This window comes from Culex quinquefasciatus, chromosome 1 (assembly GCF_015732765.1).
Source record: "Culex quinquefasciatus strain JHB chromosome 1, VPISU_Cqui_1.0_pri_paternal, whole genome shotgun sequence".
NCBI classification, from domain to species: Eukaryota; Metazoa; Arthropoda; class Insecta; order Diptera; family Culicidae; genus Culex; species Culex quinquefasciatus.
In genome coordinates this window covers 25,662,826-25,683,527 of record NC_051861.1, presented here as the reverse complement: position 1 = coordinate 25,683,527, position 20,702 = coordinate 25,662,826, and the positions used below count along the sequence as shown (strand labels likewise).

The 20,702-nt window shown below is 38.2% G+C and overlaps 1 protein-coding gene across 1 annotated transcript in view; it reads right to left on the bottom strand.

Moving 5' to 3' along the window:
• Window positions 1-20,202, bottom strand: part of LOC6039352 (E3 ubiquitin-protein ligase RNF19B) — a 119,377-nt gene extending 99,175 nt beyond the window's left edge. Inside the window, 1 exon segment of the mRNA XM_038248914.1 lies at window positions 19,697-20,202. The gene's annotated coding sequence lies outside the window, so the exon portion shown is untranslated.
• Window positions 20,203-20,702: the final 500 nt, after the last annotated feature.

Genomic DNA, 20,702 nt, shown 5'->3' with positions numbered 1-20,702 from the left:
GACTGTGCCACAAAATTATATAAATTTTGAAGCACATTTGATTTAGATCAAAAATTCTTTCAGTGGCTTCAAGAAGGCCGATTCCTTTTGGTGCTGAAATTCGTTAAATTGAATTTGATAAAGAATATTTTATTGTGATGATCAATTTTCTTCGAAAATGATCAACGGCTTCACCTTAACGTAGATATGCCGACGCATATCCAAAATCTTAACATTTCACACAGGCAAAACTAGTACAACAGAGAGACTTTTAAATTTGACAAAGTTTGCCCAGCATCCAGCATCGGTCCACTTTTGGATGCATGCACCCACAATTAGGGATCAACACGGAGAACCATCTTGATTGGAGCACCCAATTGAGATTTGAGTGCAACTCAACCGGAAAGTAGTAGTGTCATATCCAGAGCAACCTAATCCAGCTAGAACCAGGTATGCCAAAACGATAGACACAGCAGCATTTTTGCTCCATTTGTCCGGTCAGGTCTTCAACACAGTCTGTACTGCCTGCCAGCAACAGACGACCCCTTTCTCGCCAGCGAGAAAGACCGAGTGGGTGAGTGATGTCAAGTGGTGTTGGCTCCTCTGACATACTTACCCGAACTCGCGCGGTCTGTTTTTAACTCTTGCGTGCTCCACCACCGGCACGTGATGTAGTAGGTATAGTGCACATGTCAGGAAATGCATCTGCCTGCAGCTGACTGTACACGGTTGGTTGTGTATACCAGCTGGTTCTTGTCACCCGTTTTATGGCCCCCAACTTTGCTCAAGTTCAAACAACTATCGCGTGGCGCGGTGGTTGCTGGCTGCTCGTGAAGACCAATTACACTGACCTACACAAATTGACAAAAATGACTGCGCAGAATTAGGGCGGTTCGTCACTGTTGCATACTACTTAAAAATTGCATGCAATATGTGGGAGTGGGAACCGTGGTGTAGGGGTAAGCGTGATTGCCTCTCACCCAGTCGGCCTGGGTTCGATCCCAGATGGTCCCGGTGGCATTTTTCGAGACGAAATTTGTCTGATCACGCCTTCCGTCGGACGGGAAGTAAATGTTGGCCCCGGACTAACCAAAAGGTTAGGTCGTTAGCTCAGTCCAGGTGTAGGAGTCGTCTCCCTGGGTCCTGTCTCGGTGGAGTCGCTGGTAGGCAATTGGACTAACAATCCAAAGGTCGTCAGTTCGAATCCCGGGGTGGATGGAAGCTAAGGTGTAAAAAGAGGTTTGCAATTGCCTCAACAATCAAGCCTTCGGACACTTAGTTTCGAGTAGGAATCTCGCAATCGAGAACGCCAAGGCAATGCTGTAGAGCGAATAATTTGATTTGATTTTTTGATGTGGGAGTGGGAGAAGTGAAAAACACTAATTCTACATACAAACTCGAGTAGAGCCTGCGCAGAAATTTTGTTGTTCGGTGTTACTTGCGGAAAATTGATCTTGAAGCTTGTTGCATTCTGAGTGTGGTTCGGCTATATAGATCATCAGATAAGTTCGAAGTAACTTGATGATAACTCGTTTGACAGGTGCAAACTGATGATAGCAATGGTGGCCAGCATTCAAGTTGTCAGTTTGTTTGTCATGACCATTGGATTTGTTGTTCTTAATTCAACAAATAGACCATATTCGAGCAATCAAGATGTATTGTTAATAAGGTTCAGCTGAGAGTATTCAAGAAGCCAGGCCTACGTCGTCAAATTTATCACAAATACTTTAATTTAATAGACAAACATTAAGCTGATCTTGTCAAAACTTAGATTGCAACAATCAAACTCTCATTTAAATATTCCTGCACTACCAATTTCATGTTGTCAACACGTACACAACCCAAACACGATGTCAACACACAACCAAGCAAAGCAGAAACCAGACATCAACAGTGCAATAGTAGCGGAAAGCAGAATCGGGAGCAGAACGATTTGAGTGAACAACAACCGTTAGGTCGGCGACTGGCGGTGCGCATACATTCCATGCCTCGCAGTTTGACAACTTGGCTTAAGGCAACTGCCGAAGCGATTACGCAAATATTGCCCAAACTTGCTCGATAGCGAGATTTCGAGTTATGCAAGAAATTCGACAAACGCGACTAAAAACATTCATTCTTTCTACAATACTAGTGTGTATACGATTGTACGAGTGTGTGCCCTTTGAGTTATGGTCATTTTTCTTTACCTGTGCTTGAAGGTTACTTAAACATCAACAACAGTAATAACATCAACACATTCAACAGTCCGTGTTAAATTTCTCAATGAACGAACAAGCTTTGAGCTAAACTGAACACTCAAAAGGAAGAAAAAGAAAAGGAACGATCATATTTCGAGTGTAACAACTCAAATGGGCCAACCTACACTTGGTAGCAAATTTTGAACAATTCTTTAAACAACAGATTGCTACGGCCCCTATGAACTCACCATCTGGATGTCAATACCGCGTCCATTATTGCATCAGTTTCAAAAATTGGCGGCTCGTTTCTTCACTTCTTCGCTCGGTGGGGTCTTTAACATTTTGCGGGTCAAGCAGCAGCAAACCTTCGTCAACCGCACACACACTGGACAGGTTTGGCCGGTTTCGGCACTGCACAGCACATTGCCGAAACTTGGTGTGTATAATTGATTTCGACGTATTGTGTGTACGTTTTTATCGTGAGTTGCGACGGTACACAGCACCCCAAAAGGCGGCCGCAGGTACTTGGAGTTGAAAGCCGGGTGTTTTGAGTGCAAGTTTGCATTTAGGGCAAAAATCAAATGTGCAAGGGATTATCATAAAGGGGTTTGCTTATATTTATTTAATTTAATTTTAGAATTTTTTCCCAACGAGGAATTTGAACAGATTTTTGGTAGAAAAATGTGTCTCAAAGAATGTGTAAATTAACATCTATTTACGTGCGTTTGTACTTTTTCCACAAAAATTACATCGAAAAAGAGCCAATATGCATACTTCCAAACTTAAACTGTTTTTGAATTTTCAAGACAATGCTGCAGAGCGAACAATTTTTTAGATTTACTTTTTTTTTGAAAAGGTGCACCGTTTTAAAGTAAAGACTAGGTACTTAGAGTAATCCACCTATGTGATTGATGCCTTCCTCAATTTTTACCAACAATGGGTAATATGAGTGGTTTGGACACATATTTCAGCTATTTTTCGAGATCCAGAAAAATAAGTACACAGAAATAACTTAAGTGGTCATAACTCGAGAAAGGGTTGCCAGATCTTCAATGTTGTGGACTCGTTGGAAAGGTCTCTCGATTACCTAATCAACGATGGGTTGGATGATGGATCCGGACATCGTTTACATGCATATAAATGAGATCCGGATATATATGAAAACACCTTTTCATACATAACTTTTGAACTAGTTATGGTTTGGTCAAAATCGGTTCAGCCAGTGCTGAGAAAACTCAGTGAGAATTTTGGTCACACAGAGACATTTGTTCAGTTTTCGATTCTGAGTCGATATGTAGACATGAAGGTGGGTCTTCGAGCTTTTGATAAAAAGTTTAGAGCAGGATTATAGCCTTACCTCAGCGTTGAAGGCAAAAATCACTATATCTTCGATTAAAAAAATACCCAATTTTGCTATCAATTAGCTAGACACATTGAAAACCTTAATTTTGTTGTTTCTTGATAATTTGATCTTTATCTTATGAACGAGCAACCAGTATTCAATGTCTATTAGGCAAAATAATTAGAAAATCCTTGACTTTTTGAAAATACATTTTCAGAAATGGTTAGTCAAAGGCATTATTTTCAAAATAATAGAAATATGATTTTTCTAAAATTGAGCAATTTATAGCAGTTGTTTCAAACAATTTTTCTGATCTCGCTTAATCGATTGAAATGTAGTGAACTTATTTGATTAAATGATTGTATCTGAATTATTTTGTAGCTGACCGATTCTTCGGCTCCTTTTCAAAAAATTTCCTAAAAAGAAATATCATGTCGAGTTAACCATATAGTACCTGTTCTTCTCCTGAAATAAAAATGTAGCGTGACGGGACAACATCGTAAAACTGGACTTTTAAAAGGCACACTGCAAAAATCGCTACAGTTTTGCCAGTTTGATTTTTAAAAACTGTTGCTCTTCGACACATTATCACAAATCAAAAAACGAATCTTTTGCTCCTTGAACTGAAAGAATTGGTTGAAATTTGAGTTTTTGCCAGCCATTTCTTTTCGTGACGGGACAACGAAAGGAGCAGATTTATGAAAAAACTCCTCTCCCGTTCAATGGCTTGCAGACCACATTTGGTCAATATTCTTGGCTTTTAAGGTAAGAAAACGCATTTAAAGCACATTGCAATTATTGCATCATAATAAAAATGATTTTTTTCACATTAAAAATCACATTGAAAATTGAAAAATGTGACATTTTGGTGTAGCTTTGCTTCGGTCAGCTGTAAGTATCTCCAAAATTCTGCATTTTGTAATAAGTGAAGCAAATTGTTTTATGATTAGTATGACAAATAAACATGGATTGAATTGAACAATTCAACAACTTGAAAACTGTGCCATTATTTTCTAATTTAAATTTGATTTTGCAGCAAAAATTTGTGTTGTTCATTAGGCCGATGCAAATATTTAAAAAAGTTTTTGTCCCTCGGCCCTGGCCGAGGTCAAGGGGGGGGCAAAAAAATAAAAAAATATAAAAAATTAAATAACAAGCCATAGTCTTCAAATTTAAATGAAAAAAGTGTTTTAAAATGCATTTTACACTAGTTCAGTTGTTTTGCAATCTCTAGTTTTCAAAAAATCCTAGATCTGACAAAAACAAAAATTGTATCGAAAAAAAAGATTTTGCATCGAAAATTTTCAAAAAAAATTATGATTTTTCAATAAACCCAAACATGCTAAAAATGATTTTAAACGCAGAAGAATGTATTTTAATTTGTTTTAAGCTGGTTGCACTTGAATTTTCATTGAAATTTTGAAGTTTATTGTAAAAATATTTTATTTGCCCCCTGATTTTTCGGGCCAATTTTGAAGGGGGTGACAAAAACTTTTAAAAATATTTGTACCAGCCTTACTGCAATTAAAAAAAATCTTAACTGAAGGCACCGTTAAGTGTTACTATCAAGATAATTTTAGATTCATCTCCTAGATTACTGCATACAAAACGATTTACAACAAATTTTGATTATATTTACAATCAGCTGCAAGATGGGTCCCTAAGTTCGAAAATTTTGGATAAGAAAGCAACAATTTTCTTGGTTGCTGTGAGTCCTTTAAATAATTAGAAAATTTATAATACGAATTTTGGGGATTTAAAACACTTTGATTCTAAACTATATTTTTGGCCATAGGGAAGCACTTCAAATTTAAGTTAGACCGTTGCAAATATTTTTCAAAGTTTATGTCGGGGGACATAAACTACAAAAAATATGTGCAACGGCCTTAATTGAAAAAATACACTTGATATCCATTTCTGGTTTTCGTGCTCAACACTACAGGCCTACAAAAGTTCATTTGCAATTCACTAGGTTTTATGGCCAAATTTTGGATTGTTTTTGTTTAAGGGGTTACATACATGTAAATCGACAAAAAAGTCAGAGGTTGGTGTGAGCACACACTTAATTTTATTTAAAATCTGTTATCAGGGCATTAAAATATACATTTTCATCTACTATCAAAACAAATTTGAAAACAATTGGTTGTATCATTACCGAGATATAGCTATTTGAAGTTATCAGTTTCCAAAAACATGTGTTACGATATCTCTACACTGCCTTGACCAAATGGGCTCAAAATTTTGGTGAAGACTCGTTAAACCAGTCCTGCGTGCATGACGAAGGCCGATTTTCAAAAAACTTATTTAAAAAATGATTCAAATATTTTTGTGTTTTACATATAAAAAATCGTCAGTTTTTGATTTTTGTATTTAAAAAAAAGCATAATTTCAAAATCGGGCTTCGTCATGCACACGGGATATGTCTTGAGAGTCTTCACCCCAAATTTTAGCCAATTTGGTTCATCCCATCTCGAGATATCGTGGCACCCGTGCTTTGCGAACGGCAAAATGTTGAGCTTAAAATCGTCTCTAACTCAGTTTAATCATGTAATATCTTCATGAAACTTACAGGAGTGATTGAAAATCATCTTTCTAGTGGATTCAATAAATTTTCTGTAATATAAAAATTTTGTGATTTTCTACATGTATGTAACCCCTTAACTGCATTTGAAGAACCTTCTGTTACCAAGCCAAGTTAATGAAAAGGAAATAGTTGCAAGGAACGCCAAATCTCTATGAACCAGCCATTCACACAAGTTGTAAAATTGTTATTTCGGAAAATAAACTGAATTGAATTGAATTTCACCATGCCTCAACGAGTTTCATTATTTTAGGTTTAGTTTTTTAAACAAGGCCGGTGCAATTTTTTTTTTAATTTTTGTCGCCCTCCCTTCAAAATCGGTCCAAAAAATCAGCGGGGCAAAAATAATGTTTTCAAAATCTTCCAAATTTTGATGGACATAGAACACTTGTCAACTGAAACAAATCGAAATGCATTTTCCTGTGTTCAAAACTATATTTAGAATGTTTGTGAAATTCCGTTGCATAGTAATGCAAAAAGTTTTTTTTTTACTGAAAAAAAAAGTTCGTAAATACTTACATATTTTGAAAACTAATGATTTCCATACAACTGGGCAGGTGTAAAATGCATTTTAAAACTCTTTTTTCATTAAAATGTGAGTACCATTACTTGTTGTTTCATTTGTTTGGCAAAGGACTAATGCATTTTTTAATGGTAAAAATGATTTAAAATTTGAAGCTTTCAATCTCAATTGTGCTGTAAGTAGTCGTAATTACGTCAATTCCCAAACGAGTCCCTCAGTTGTACTTCATCTACACGTAAGTCCATTCCAGTGACGTACTCTTCACAAACTAATAATAGACGCACCAACCGCGCCACACAACCAGCAAAGCACCTCATCAATCATAGTTGCAATTCATCCCAAAGGTCATCCCTCCTGCTTAGCTTCCTGGAGTGTGAGTTACGCGATGCTCGCAGCTCAACCCTACGGCGAAAACGTCATTCGATCCGTCCCGTCATCGCTGCACCACCCATCAAATTGGACCATCATTGCGACGGCTGCTGCTGCAACGCAGTCAACTGCAGCTCCATAAAGGGCGGACCTGTAATCAGTCAGTCGCCGCGTTGATAACACTTGTTTTACTTTGCAGATTGTGCTGTTACATGGTTCGGCACCAAACCGTTCCACCTATACCCCTCCACACTGGATTCGACAAAGACTTTAAAATTGTGCGCTGCCGATTAGAGTGATTACATCAAACTGACTCATCGCAACTCTCAACGGGTGTGTAGGTATCAGGTAAACATCCATCGAAACAGGTTGCAAAAGTACATCCCACTCGTCGTGATTTGTTCAAGTTAGTTTCTATACAACAGTTGTTTGACGCTTTGTAACACAGACATGACGAATTAGTTGCCATTTGAAAGATAGAATCTCGTTAATTAAACGTGCCAGCAGCTGTTGTTTGGAGCGAAAAGCACTCTTAAAAAGTATGTGAATATTCATTAGAATATCACCCGACGTTCACGAGGGGGTATTCCCCGTACACGGCAATAAGTTACTATGTCATCAGGCAACAAGACGGGAATGCTAATGAGTTTACTTGGAAATAAACAGGAAAAGCCATTCCTAATGAGCGGGAAAGAAATTAGATAAGAGCACTTAACTGGTGAATCCTTTGAACACTTCACGATGCATAGAGTAGATGTCCCTATTTTAGGCAACTCATTTCGGAATTTTGTCAAAAACAGCTTTACCAAGAATTGCCAGTTATGGATGATTGTATAGCTGAGCCTATGCTTCACATGATACAACATGTTGATATACCAAGCTAACTAAGTGAAAAAGCGGATGTATTTCGGGCCCAACGAGACAAATTTCGACCTGATGATGCTATCCGCGCTACAGTTTGCATACAAAGATCCAACCTAGTTATCCGGCGTCCTTCAATACCTTGAAACATTCAGCTCTCGTAATCTTCAGTCTGTTGCCAACCCGCGCGAGGTTCAGAAGGAATATACGAATAGCGCGGCTTGAAACCACATTTTAATAGCTCTAATTCATTTGTTTCAAATTTGTCGAACCCCCGACCCGGGTCATTTCTGTGGAGGACTGCAAGGAAATCCATTTGCAAACGCCACATGCAATCACACCACAACACATCGGACCAATCAATATGCAAAGAAGCAAACAACACAACCGGCCACCGCAACGGCGTTTTATGCAAATATAGTTTGAGCTTTGCGTCGAGTTGCTCACCGTGGTAGTTTGGTGTGTGTGTGTGTGTGTGTGTGTTTTTGATGTCCAAACACACCTTTCGCCACTTTCGCTTGATTTGCACATGGATGCATAACAAACACACACACTCATACTAGCGCGCAGCCAAGAAACAAAATAATGCAATCTTCGTGACGTTTGATCGATGTCTGCCAGAAGTGTGCGATTTAAAGCGTTCCACGACACGCGCGCACGACAAACGCTTTACAACCGTTTGGCGGAGACTGTGTCGAGTGTGTTCCCATGACATCGCGTTTCATCGCTACCTTCTATTGTTTGCTCTTGTTCCCGACCCCGCCCGATCTTTCTTCTAACCTACTGACTTACTCTAGAGAGAGAGAGAGTTATACCTAGAGACAGAGAGACAGATTGCGGTATTGGGTTGCGAAAAGGTGCCACGGCGATTGTTCTGCCCTTAAGTGGAACGGAGCATTCAGAGCGTTGGGTGGTGGCCTTTTTTAAGTTTAAACGTGAGAACTTAGAAATACAGTCGACCGAGTTGTCAATATACAAGGGACCATCGTGGAAGAGAATCATCAGTTTAAGGAACGATGCAAAAAAACCTGACTGAAAATATTTTTTTTCCTGACACAACGTGAAAATTTTAGTATTTTAGTATTTATTTTTGTGTACATCCTTGGACCAATTTCGCCCATTCTCCTTTGATTTTAGAATATAAACTGAAGTCGTCCAGCGTGTACAAATAGGGGGGTCTTTCTGTGTATTTTTGGATGCGTTGTATGGGAACTGCATAGAGAAATTCGGACAAGTTGGTGGCTGCTTGGGAGAATTTTCAGTGCGCGTTAGATTTTCATTGAGAGCTTTATGGATACGAATGCACTTGGCTGTTCCATGATTCTAAGACGATTTGGCGTGTTCGCTCAAATATGTTTGTAAAACTTTCTTAATTGTTATAAATAGTAGAACGGCATGTTGCTTCCAAAAAGCGTTTTTAACTGAAATAAAGTAATAAATAGCTCAGTTAAAAGTGAGCAAGCAAGTTCATCGACAGATTTGCAAAATAATTTGGAAGAAAATAGAACAAAATCTTCAACCTACCAAGCATACAATAATTTCCTTTACATGTTGTTTGTCCAAAAACAAAAATCAAAATAAAGCTGTCGTAATAATGTGTAATTGGTTTGAATTCTTGAGTTTTGATCGTTTAATTTTTTTTTTGAGAAAATTTTATAAAGTGATGTTTTTTATTTTATATTTTGTAGATTTTCATAATTTTCGTCGATAATTTTTTTTTCCCCTCTAGTTTTTTAGGAAAATTTTCAAGAGAAACGTAAAATACTATGTTTTTGGCCTAATTGTTTTGGTCAGGAAACTAGAGCACGTGATTTCAGGATTAGAATGGTCAACATCCGGAATGTTTGCCTAGTGAGAATTGAGAATAATGATTTTTTTTGCTCTAATCTAATCCAATGGAACATAACAGAAGTCATTCTAAAGAAAACTCCAGGGGAAAACTTGTGATTGGATTACGCCTCATGTTTTAATTTAGTTTTTTTTATATACAAAACAAGCTAATTATAGAAAACAACAATGTAAAAAGCATTTCAGTTTTACACTTCTTGAAGAATAATAATTGCTGTAATTTGAAAGAGTTACTATTTTAATAAAAATCATAAGATCAACAGTTCTCACAGCAATATTGCTAACATCATCTATTTTTTTTTATTATGTATAAAAGATATTTTTTAAATATGATTGAGCTAAAAAACTTGAAAATTACTAAAAAGATTGTTTGTACAGGTAAACATTTTGGCCACGCGTCGCCTCTGCCATTTTGTAAGAAAGCACTCTATTTTTTAAATAAAGTATTCATGCCAGAACAAAAAATGAAGTAAAACAATTTTTTAAATGCCTATTCAAAATATATTTTTTTCATCATGTTCAGATTTTTCAAATTTATTCTTTTTCATAAATATAGAAAACATGCAAAAAACAAAACTGGTGATCGATTTTCTTCTGGATTCGATTGTTAAGTAAATGTCACAAGATCTTATCAAGACACTATAAGAAGACGACCTATCAATCAAATAAAAGCTTTGCAATCTTTTTAACTTATTTTGAATTTAGAAGTAGAGCAATTCTCTACGAAATCGGTCTTTTTTCTTAAATTTTAATTTTTGTATTTTTCAATCCGACTGAAACTTTTAAAGTGCCTTCGGTATGCCCATAGAAGACAATTTGCATCATTAGTTTGTCCATATAATTTTCCATACAAATTTGGCAGCTGTCCATACAAAAATGATGTATGAAAATTCAAAAATCTGTATCTTTTGAAGGAATTTTTTGATCGATTTGGTGTCTTGGGCAAAGTTGTAGGTATGGATACAGACTACACTGGAAAAAAAATGATACACGTTAAAAAAAATTTGATGATTTTTTATTTAACTTTTTGTCACTAAAACTTGATTTGCAAAAAATACACTATTTTTTTCTGTAAATGTTTTAGATTGATATCAACTTTTCAGAAATTTCGAGGTTGTGCAACAAATTTTTGACCTGGTTATGATTTTTTGTACCTAAACTGATTCTTTCAAAAAATCGAAATATTGGTCGCAAAAATTTTTCAACTTAATTTTTCGATGTAAAATCAAATTTGCAAGTGAAATTATGATACAGTGCATCGTTTTCAGGTTCAATCCATTTTGAGGTGACTTTTTTGAAAATAGTCGCAGTTTCTCATTTTTTTAAATTAGTGCACACAGAAAAAAAAATGATGGTAATATTCATCAGGAAATGGTGACAGATTTTGTGTAAAAAAAAAATAATTATAATTTTACCCCAGAAAATGATGAATTTTCATCAGTTATTGATGAATGTTCATCAGGTTCACATTTTTACATATTTTTCATGTAATATTACTCAAAAAAGAGGTAATATTCAACCTACCAAATTTTCAACATTCCAAAATTCAGCATTTTTTTCTGTGCACATGTTTGTCCACTTTTGAAAAAAATATTTTTGAAGAGCTGAGAAAATTCTCTATATTTTACATTCTTGAACTTTGTTGACCCTTAGTTGCTGAGATATTGCCATGCAAAGGTTTAAAAACATGAAAATTGATGTTTTCTAAGTCTCACCCAAACAACCCACCAATTTCTAATGTCGATATCTCAGCAACTAATGGTCCGATTTACAATGTTAAAATATGAAACATTCGTGAAATTTTTCGATCTTTTCGAAAACAATATTTTCAATATTTTTTTATATCAAGACTAACATTGAAAAAAAAACCTTTTTTTTGCAAATGAAGTTTTAGTGACAAAAAGTTAAATAAAAAATCACCACATTTTTTTTACCGTGTATCATTTTTTTCCAGTGTAGTCCGTATCCATACCTACAACTTTGCCGAAGACACTAAATCGATAAAAAATTCCTTCTACAGATACAGATTTTTGAATTTTCATACATCATTTTTGTATGGACAGCTGCCAAATTTTATGGAAAATTATATGGGCAAACTAATGATGCAAAATGGCTTCTTTGGACATACCGAAGGCACCAAAAAAGTTTCAGTCGGATTAAAAAATACAAAAATTAAAATTGAAGAAAAACGACCGATTTCGTAGAGAATTGCTCTATAGATGGTTAATGAATCAAATGCTTTGCCTTCATCACCTTACTGAGGAAAGGCTATAAAATCACTCGAAAAATGAACTTCTTAATTCGACCTCGTAGACCTACCTTCACGTATGCCTATCGACTCAGATTCAAATTCTGAGCAAATGTCTGTGCGTGTGTATGTCTGTAAGTCCGTGCACCGAAAAAAAATGCACTCGATTATCTCAGGACTGGCTGAACCGATTTGTGTCGTTCTGGTCTCATTCGATCCGTCTTAGGGTCCCACAAGATCTATATTAACTATTATGAAATTTTGTTAAGTATTTCAAAAGTTATGCTAAAAAAACGATTCTTGCTAAAGTTTGAAAGATTGTTAAAAGGGTGGTTTTTGTAAGAAAACCCGTCTGATCATACATTTCTAGAAAGGTATTTGAAAGACCTTTCTAATGAGCCCAAAACATTGAAGATCTGATAACCCTATCAAAAGTTATGAGGACTTTAGTGTCATTTGTACACATTTTTGAGGCCGGATCTCAGATATGTTGATGAAAAATTTGTCCGGGTCTATCATGCGACCCATCGTTGGATAGGTAATCAAAAGACCTTTCCAACAAGCCCAAAAGATTGAAGATCTGATAACCCTATCAGAAGTCATGAGCACCTAAGTGTCATTTGTACACATTTTAGAGACCGGATCTCAAATATGTTGATGAAAAAGTTGTCCGGATCTATCATGCGACCCATCGTTGGATAGGTAATCAAAAGAACTTTCCAACAAGGGTGTAAAAAGGGTGAAGAAAGGTATTTGAAAGACCTTTCTAATGAGCCCAAAAGATTAAAGATCTGATAACCCTATCAAAAGTTATGAGCAATTTAGTGTCATTTGTACACATTTTAGAGGCCGGATCTCAAATATGTTGATGAAAAAGTTGTCCGGATCTATCATGCGACCCATCGTTGGATAGGTAATCTAAAGACCTTTCCAACAAGTCCAAAAGATTGAAGATCTGATAACCCTATCAGAAGTCATGAGCACCTAAGTGTCATTTGTACACATTTCAGAGGCCGGATCTCAAATATTTTGATGAAAAAGTTGTTCGGATCTATCCGGAGATCTGGCTCCCGGGATTTGGTTGATTTGAAACTCCCGGGAAAAATGAACAGATATATTTTTTTACTGCCTTAAGGCTTAAAAAACTTTAAAGTAATATAACTATTGAAAGTGAACAGCCCCGTAGGTGTTGTTCTAATATTACGTCCAATGATTTTTGGGATTCTAGACCCCATACTCCATGTAGATATGTTGTAAGAAGTAAAATTTAGATAAAATTTGTAGGTTTGACATTCTTACTACAGAAACAAATAAGTACATAATTGTGAGGAAGGCACCAACCACCATCGGTGGATTAAGTAACGTTTTTTTCGTTAGACTCTCTCCAACTGTAGAAAGTACAATCAAAATCCACGACATAATCTAACATGAATGCTTCAAAGCATAAATTATCATTATTTTCACATGGATGTGTAAGCCGTTGAATGGTACTGTTAATTAATGTCTGATTCAATAAGGTTTTCCTGAATATTCCACATTGGTATCCGTGTCCTTCAACAACGGTAATGGGTCGCGTGTGTCGATTTCCAAAAGAAGGTTTTAGGAAAACCCCTTTCTGGTTTCGGAAAGTTTTTTTTATGCTTCCATAACCCAGTATGAATACAACCATAGAGAATTTCAACTTGCTCAAAATTTTGATATAGTGAAAAGGCTGCTCTGGAAACGAGACCAAAACCACCGTAATATCTCCTTCCATAACAATCACCGTGGTAGATACTGCAGATCCCATGCACCACAGGTGACGACCAGTCGCGATACGTTCTCCAACCGGGGACTCCGGATCACCCAGTCCAGATGTCCGTCGCCCGGTAACGCGTAGAATACGATTTTCGGCACGCCGGATTCGATCGAAAAGAGATGATTCACCGTGGACACAATGTAGTTTACGACGCAGCTTGAGGTGGCCACCGATTGGGCAAATCAACTGACCAGAAGCAGTGCGGCTAGAATCCGTCCGAGGTGATCCATGTTTGTAACATGACTGACCTTGCACGTGGTCGATAAATTACATTGCGTATCTGTTTTCAAAATGAACAGCAGACGCGCCCAATTGTCTTGACCGTTTCCGGAATACACAAGACATTGTTACCGCTAAATTTGCACACAAACCGACATCCATCAATGACACACACTCGATGTGCATAAGTAAGGTCATTTATCAGAAAAGTCAACGTGAGTTGGGTACCTAATTAGCATGAGGCTATTCTGGTCTATTATCGAAAGTGAAGGTCGCGTATGAGGTAATAACCAGACATATCAAATTTAAGTTTGAGGGAAATTCAGCATCATTTCCACCTGATCAATCGCCGGCTACTTAATGTTGAATAGACGTTTCTCCGACAGTTATAACGTGGGTTCAAACCAATCAACGAAGGTACCCCCCAAGGCCTGCGATACAGAGAGAGGGAGATTGTCAGACCCAGCCAGCTGCAGCTCCACGTTACATAACGCCAAGATTAACCACGGCGTGGTGAGCAGCAGCAACTCTCACCGGGTTTGGCCAGGCCTGGCCCGACCTGTCTTGGCGCTGAATATGACTAAATAAATTACACGCACGTAATATCTGCAAGCAAGCAGCGGCGGCGGCAAGGCGATCTCCCTCCACTGAACCAGATATTGATAGACGGAGCGTGAGTAGGTACCTGCCTTCTCTCGCTGAATCGAAAAGAAGTTCGAAAAGTTGGTGAAAATAAAAACTCCAAAAAAGATCCGCGCCCGATAAAGCCGGGGGAAATTGTGCAAGCCTAATGCGCACCCCCAGTAGAAAAAAGGGTGAAGAACTAGCTCATTCAAGCCTCAGTGTTGAGGTCTCCCTCCTTTAGGCAATAACTGGTAAAAGGCGCAAAAGCTGAGTGGGCTTGGTTCAGAGCTGCAATGGACAATACGCGGCCAGCGCGCGTGGAAATTGATTTGCAACTATTGCAACTGGCGCGCAAAATCGCGCAGAAAAGACATGGAAACGGCGAAATGTTTTCAGGAGTGTTGAGAGCCGTTACAGAGCTTGAACAATGTGCTAAACTAATGCGTGTAAGCACAAAATTGGAATTGGTTGATGTGAAATTGATCCGTTCAGAATTATGAAAGGGTGATGTCATTGAGTTATCAAAACCGTTAGAAATTTATGGACGTAAATTTAAAAAGATATTGATAAGAAACCACTTATAGTGAAACTGCAACAAACTTCAACGCGAAAAGGTAAACATCGTCGTTGATTGAGACAAGCCTCCTACCAAGTGTTATGAAAACAGAATATCAACTTTCTTCGAATGTTATTTCAAAACAACCTTTCCAGCGAAACCAATGTTCGGATCTTGACTATCACAAATCCCTTTACAGTGCCATAAACAAGTCAAATAAGCATTTTCCGTGTTGTGTAAACACAAACTTCGTTCCTCTGGCCCGAACTGAAATCACTGAAAAACGAATCCCGAAAAAAACACGTCCATTTAATTGCCCGGCCGCGACCGAGCAAAGCCAGAGCGGACACTTCCTAATAGCAGATGAAATCGACTCCCAGAAACTTCTAGTGTTACTAGAATGTGTGACCTGGCGTTCTGAACTCGCGGGGAACAAAACGCACCTAATGCCATGGCGCACCTCTCGCACCGCTGGCTGATTTGATACGTATACTTACTATAGTGGCGTTAGTGGACTATATAGTGTACACTCTATAGTAGCGGAGTAAACTAGTGGCGCTTTTATTGCCATTTTCCCTTGACACAGTTGTTGTCGGTGGGCCTTCTCGAACCAGGAGGGATTACTATAGAGCAGTTCTGCGTGATTGGCTTGATTTCTTGTTGCTTTTTAAGCTGATTTATGTTGGATTTAGGTTTGATTTGGTGGAACAAATCCATGTTTATCTGTTATGTCAGTGCTAACAATTTGGTGGTAGTGAAACTGAAAACAATGGCAGTGCAATTTTAATAGTAGTTTATGCAACAAGTTGCAAAAAGATGATTTTTTCAGCACGAGTCGTACATTTATCCAACGAGGTTCACCGAGTTGGATAAATACGAAGAGTGCTGAAAAAATCAAGTTTTGCAACGAGTTCCATACAATATTTTTTGCAATTCCAAAAAACACACGCTGAGTGAAATTTTATGTCAAATTTTCATGTATTTTGTCAATAAATCATTTAAATCAAAAAAATGTTGAAAAGTGTTACTTTTCGAAACAAGTGCTGAAAAGTTCAACTTTTCAGCACCCATTTGAGTGCTGAAAAGTAGAACTTTTCAGCATTTATTTTGAAAAGTGTTGCTATTCGATTCTGTTATTTTTGGTACAGAAAAGTAGGCCATTTCGTCGTTCAAGAATGACAGGAAAAGTAAGTAGTTTCACGACGGAATTGCAAAAATAATTTTATTCTAGTTTTTATTAGGCCGTTGCAAATATTTTTCAAAGTTTATGTCGTGATTCGACTATCCGAAGTCCTATACAAACCTTAAGATAATCGAGCTTCGGATATTCGAAACTTTGGATTATCGAGGCTTTGGATAATCGAGTCTGGACTGTACACAGCAAATAAAGTAGTAATCCAGCTGCGTGTAAAAGGCCTGGGTGTAAAATAAATGTTGCATTATTTTATGAAATTCTCTGTAATATTACACCCTGAAATATGTAGCCCATCAGTATGGGAAACCTACTTGACCGAAATGTCAAGCTCATATATGCGTTTATCCTTTCAATTCTTCATCGAGTATGATGGCCGAGCGGGCTAATGCGCCAGCCCTTACAGTTGGTGCTGGGTTTGAATCCCGTCGGTTGCAACTTTTTTTTTGTGAGTAGAAAAATTGTACATGCAGTGTGTAATATTAAGTGTTTATTTTGACGAAGGTGATGTGCATGCTTTTGCATGCGATTTTACCATCGGATTTTTTGCTGTGTATTTGTACTTTTTTATTTTTTTAATAGGGAGTAGTACCAATTCCATCCTGCACCAGATTATCAACGCTATGACAGCCACCTATATCCACGCCCATCTCAACTGCGGATTAGGAGAATGCCAATTGATGATGATCCACTTTTTTAAGGTTGCGAATTCCAAAAAAGTGTTTACATGGTTTGTGGATGGTCCCTATGGGAAAATTCGCAAAAAAGTATGAGGAAAAGTGAAATTTTCAATATTCCACTATGAGATCGACGCCGTCGTGCTAACTAGTCGTACACAGAAAAAAAAAAATCATGGTAATATTACATCTGGGAAGGGGTACATCTTTTATGTCAGAAAAAAGGTGTAATTTTACCTCTGGAAATGTGTAATTTTAACACTTTTCTCGTGTAATGTCACTTTTTGCCTTCCTCACCTAAATGAGGAAAGGCTATAAAATCACTCGAAAAATTAACTTCTTTATTCGACCTCGTAGACCCCCCCCTAAAACAATTTTAGCTAAACTTCCGAAGATTGTAAAAAGGGTGGTTTTTGTAAGAAAACCCGCCATGCTATACATTTTTAGAAAGGTATTTAAAAGAACTTTCCGCGTTCTAAAGATTGAAGATCTGACAACCCCATCAAAAGTTATGAGCACTTAAGTGTTATTTATATACGTTTTTGAGGCCGGATCTCAAATATTTTGATAAAAATATGCCAGGAAGGCACCAACCACCTAAAGGTGGTTAAAGTAAAGTTTTTAGTCTAAATTTAGGTAAAATTACATCATAAAAGAGGTAATATTAAACCTTCAATAATTACAGCTTCCAAATTTACATTATTTTTTTCTGTGTACACAGCAAAAAATAATGTAAATTTGGAAGCTGTAATTTTGGAAGGTTGAATATTACCTCTTTTATGATGTAATTTTACCTCAATTTAGACTGAAAAAGTGGCATTACACCAGAAAAGTGTTAAAATTACACATTTTCAGAGGTAAAATTACACATTTTTTCTGACATAAAAGATGTACCCATTCCCAGATGTAATATTACCATGATTTTTTTTTTCTGTGTATTTCACTTTTTGACGCTTCGAGAAAAACGCGTTTTAATGTTTGACCTTGAATAAACAAAAACGAGAGCACGCAATGTAAACAATAACAAACACGTTTTGTGTGGATGACCATTCTGTGCATTGCCCCGAAGTTTGGTTGTATTTGGTTGCTGCAGTTCCGAGTTATAACTGAAAATGTTTACCGTAGTCGTGCTCGTTCCTGTGTCAAACGCGTTCTGACCTGAAATCCCTTTGGCAAATTGTCGCACTTACATCAATTTTCAAGCTGTGTCAAGATAGCACGACAAGATTGAAACTTTTTGCATATGTGAAAAGTGACAAAAATGCACGAAGTTTTTTCGGTTTTTATTGAATATCTCAGGATTGAAATCGAATTTTGGGGATCTGTGAAGGTCAAAAGGTGAGGCATTGTGAGCTGCAAAAAAATGGCGTTCTCAACTCGATTTGGTCCAAAATCGACATACGACAAGTTAGCACGACAGTTTGTGCGACCCGTAAATCTTAAATTGACACAGTTACTTATTTTTGCCTAAGGAATCGAGTCAGAAGATATCTCAGAAGCTTTTTCAATTGATTTTAGAAGGAAGGCACCAAGCACTGAGGTGGTTTTGGGGATTTTTCCCATGCAAACTGCAAGGGCTTAGAGGGAGGGGTTCCCGTGGTAAGGATGAGCTCAAATTAGTAATTCAGCCTAGTGATGGGTCAATCTTCGATTTCAGGAGGTAGCCCCGAGGAAGCCCTATGTTGGATTCGGAGTCGGAGTCAGTAGAGTCGGAAGCCTGGGTCATTAAACCGTCATAAGTTGGAAATGTACCGACTGTCCTTCAAGAACATCAAAATGTACACAATGAATAAAATTCGCAATTCGCAATTCACAATGAATAAAATATGGTAATATTTATAATCTAAGAAGGGCCTAGTATTTTTTCAAACACGTGAATTCATGATGTTATTCTTAACATGTTTTTGGTGTGAAACATTTCTTTCGTGAAACTTGCCACCAAGTGTTTTCTGTTGATCGAAGCCAGTTATACTAGCACTAAAAGGTTTATGGTTATTGAGAATACGCATCATACGTTATACAAGGAATTTAAGGGATTTGTCTACAACAGTGTAGCAGCGTAAGACTCGAAATACTATTAAACATATTTAATTCGCACAAACGATCAATATCCAAGAACCCGCGGTAATTCTCGCTATGGTGACCTTGCCTTCCCTCCGCGGTTAGAGCGTTCCACAAGATCTATGTTTGCTTCTCTCTTCCAACGAACACATTCTAACGGGTGCCGAGCCAAGCTTGTTTCCCTGGCACGCGTAACAAGTAGCAGGCAAATGTCAAGACCTGCGCGAGAGATTGTAAACAACCATTCCAAACTGGACCTTGGAGTCGGTCTTGGGTGCTCCATGGGGTAAAGAAGTTTGGGCAGATGCAGCTCGAATCGTGTCGAATCGAATGTCCGTTTAGTGGACTACTTTTTGTACTGTCGGTGACGATCCGGATTTCCCCCCCGGCGCTGTTAAAAATAGACAATTTTCAGAGCAACAGCAGCAGCAACACTCCGGCTATTTAGCGCTAGCGCTGATGGATTTTCAGTCATATTTTTCTTTCCCAACTCCCCTGTTTTGTCGTCGTCGTCGTACGAGACTCTGGTCCCATCTCGCTCTGGCCAACGGCGGGACCATCTCGGACGAAACCGATCTGTCAACTTGTATCTCTTCTTTCCCTCCGCGTTCGTGTCAAAGATTCCAATTGTGCAAGCTTACCAGATTTTCGTCCCGGATGCAGCAGAAGCTCCCAGAATAAATCAGCAGCTAGTCCATGCTCCGGAATTCTCCTTGGATGGCTTCCCACACGGCAGCAGCAGGTTCTCAACTCAAGGCAACACACAAACCCACACACACACACACACTTGGGATACTCAAGAATCTTCCTCTTGCCCGTCCCTCTGTGGAACCACTTCTCCCTTCCGCGCTTGCAGCTGGAACTTCTTCGGCGCACCAACTCGATGCCACTTTTGACAGGTCTTCCGAAACTCGCTTCCCCCAAAAACTTTTCACGCACTTACTTTCTTCGAGAACCCCTTGCTCACTAACACCCACCGGTAGGCCGGAACAACACACACGTTTGTCATCCGGAAACAATCCCCCCGAATCAGCAGAACTGGTTCCAAAAAGCAGCAGCAAAACGCGAAAACGGTGAACGCGCGACCAACGACCGCGACTACGACGCGAGATTGTAAAACGCAAACTGGCAGCCAGCAGCAGAAATCGAGACTCGGCGAGCAGTGGTGCTAGTGCGATGACGGTTGTTGGGCTGACACTGCTGACGGGTCGCACAAAAACCGCGTAGTTAAAACTAACATTTTTGAATGATTTTTAATAATGTTGTTTCATACCAATTTTGCATCAATGCATAAGTTTTGGATCAAAACTGATGTTTCTTCTAAACACCCTTTCTCCAATTTGGAACTGATAATAGTGTGTAGCTTATGGACGACCACTTGCAGCCAAGGTTTTGTTTACTTTCCTGGTGTGCGTGTGTTTGACGTTTGGCTTGCGCAAGTTTGGGAAGAGACTGGCGAACGCGCGAAAGAGCACGCTGGTGGAAAAGTAAGCAAAAATGGGTAAAATTGGTCGAAAAATTTGCTTTCTGGAGCAACCAGGGGGATGCTAACGGCAGCTTTCTTGGGGGTTGGGATTGGGATTGGTATTGAGGTTTTGCTGTGCGCGACTGTGTTTCAAATGTAGGTGGCGCCAAAATGAGGTTACT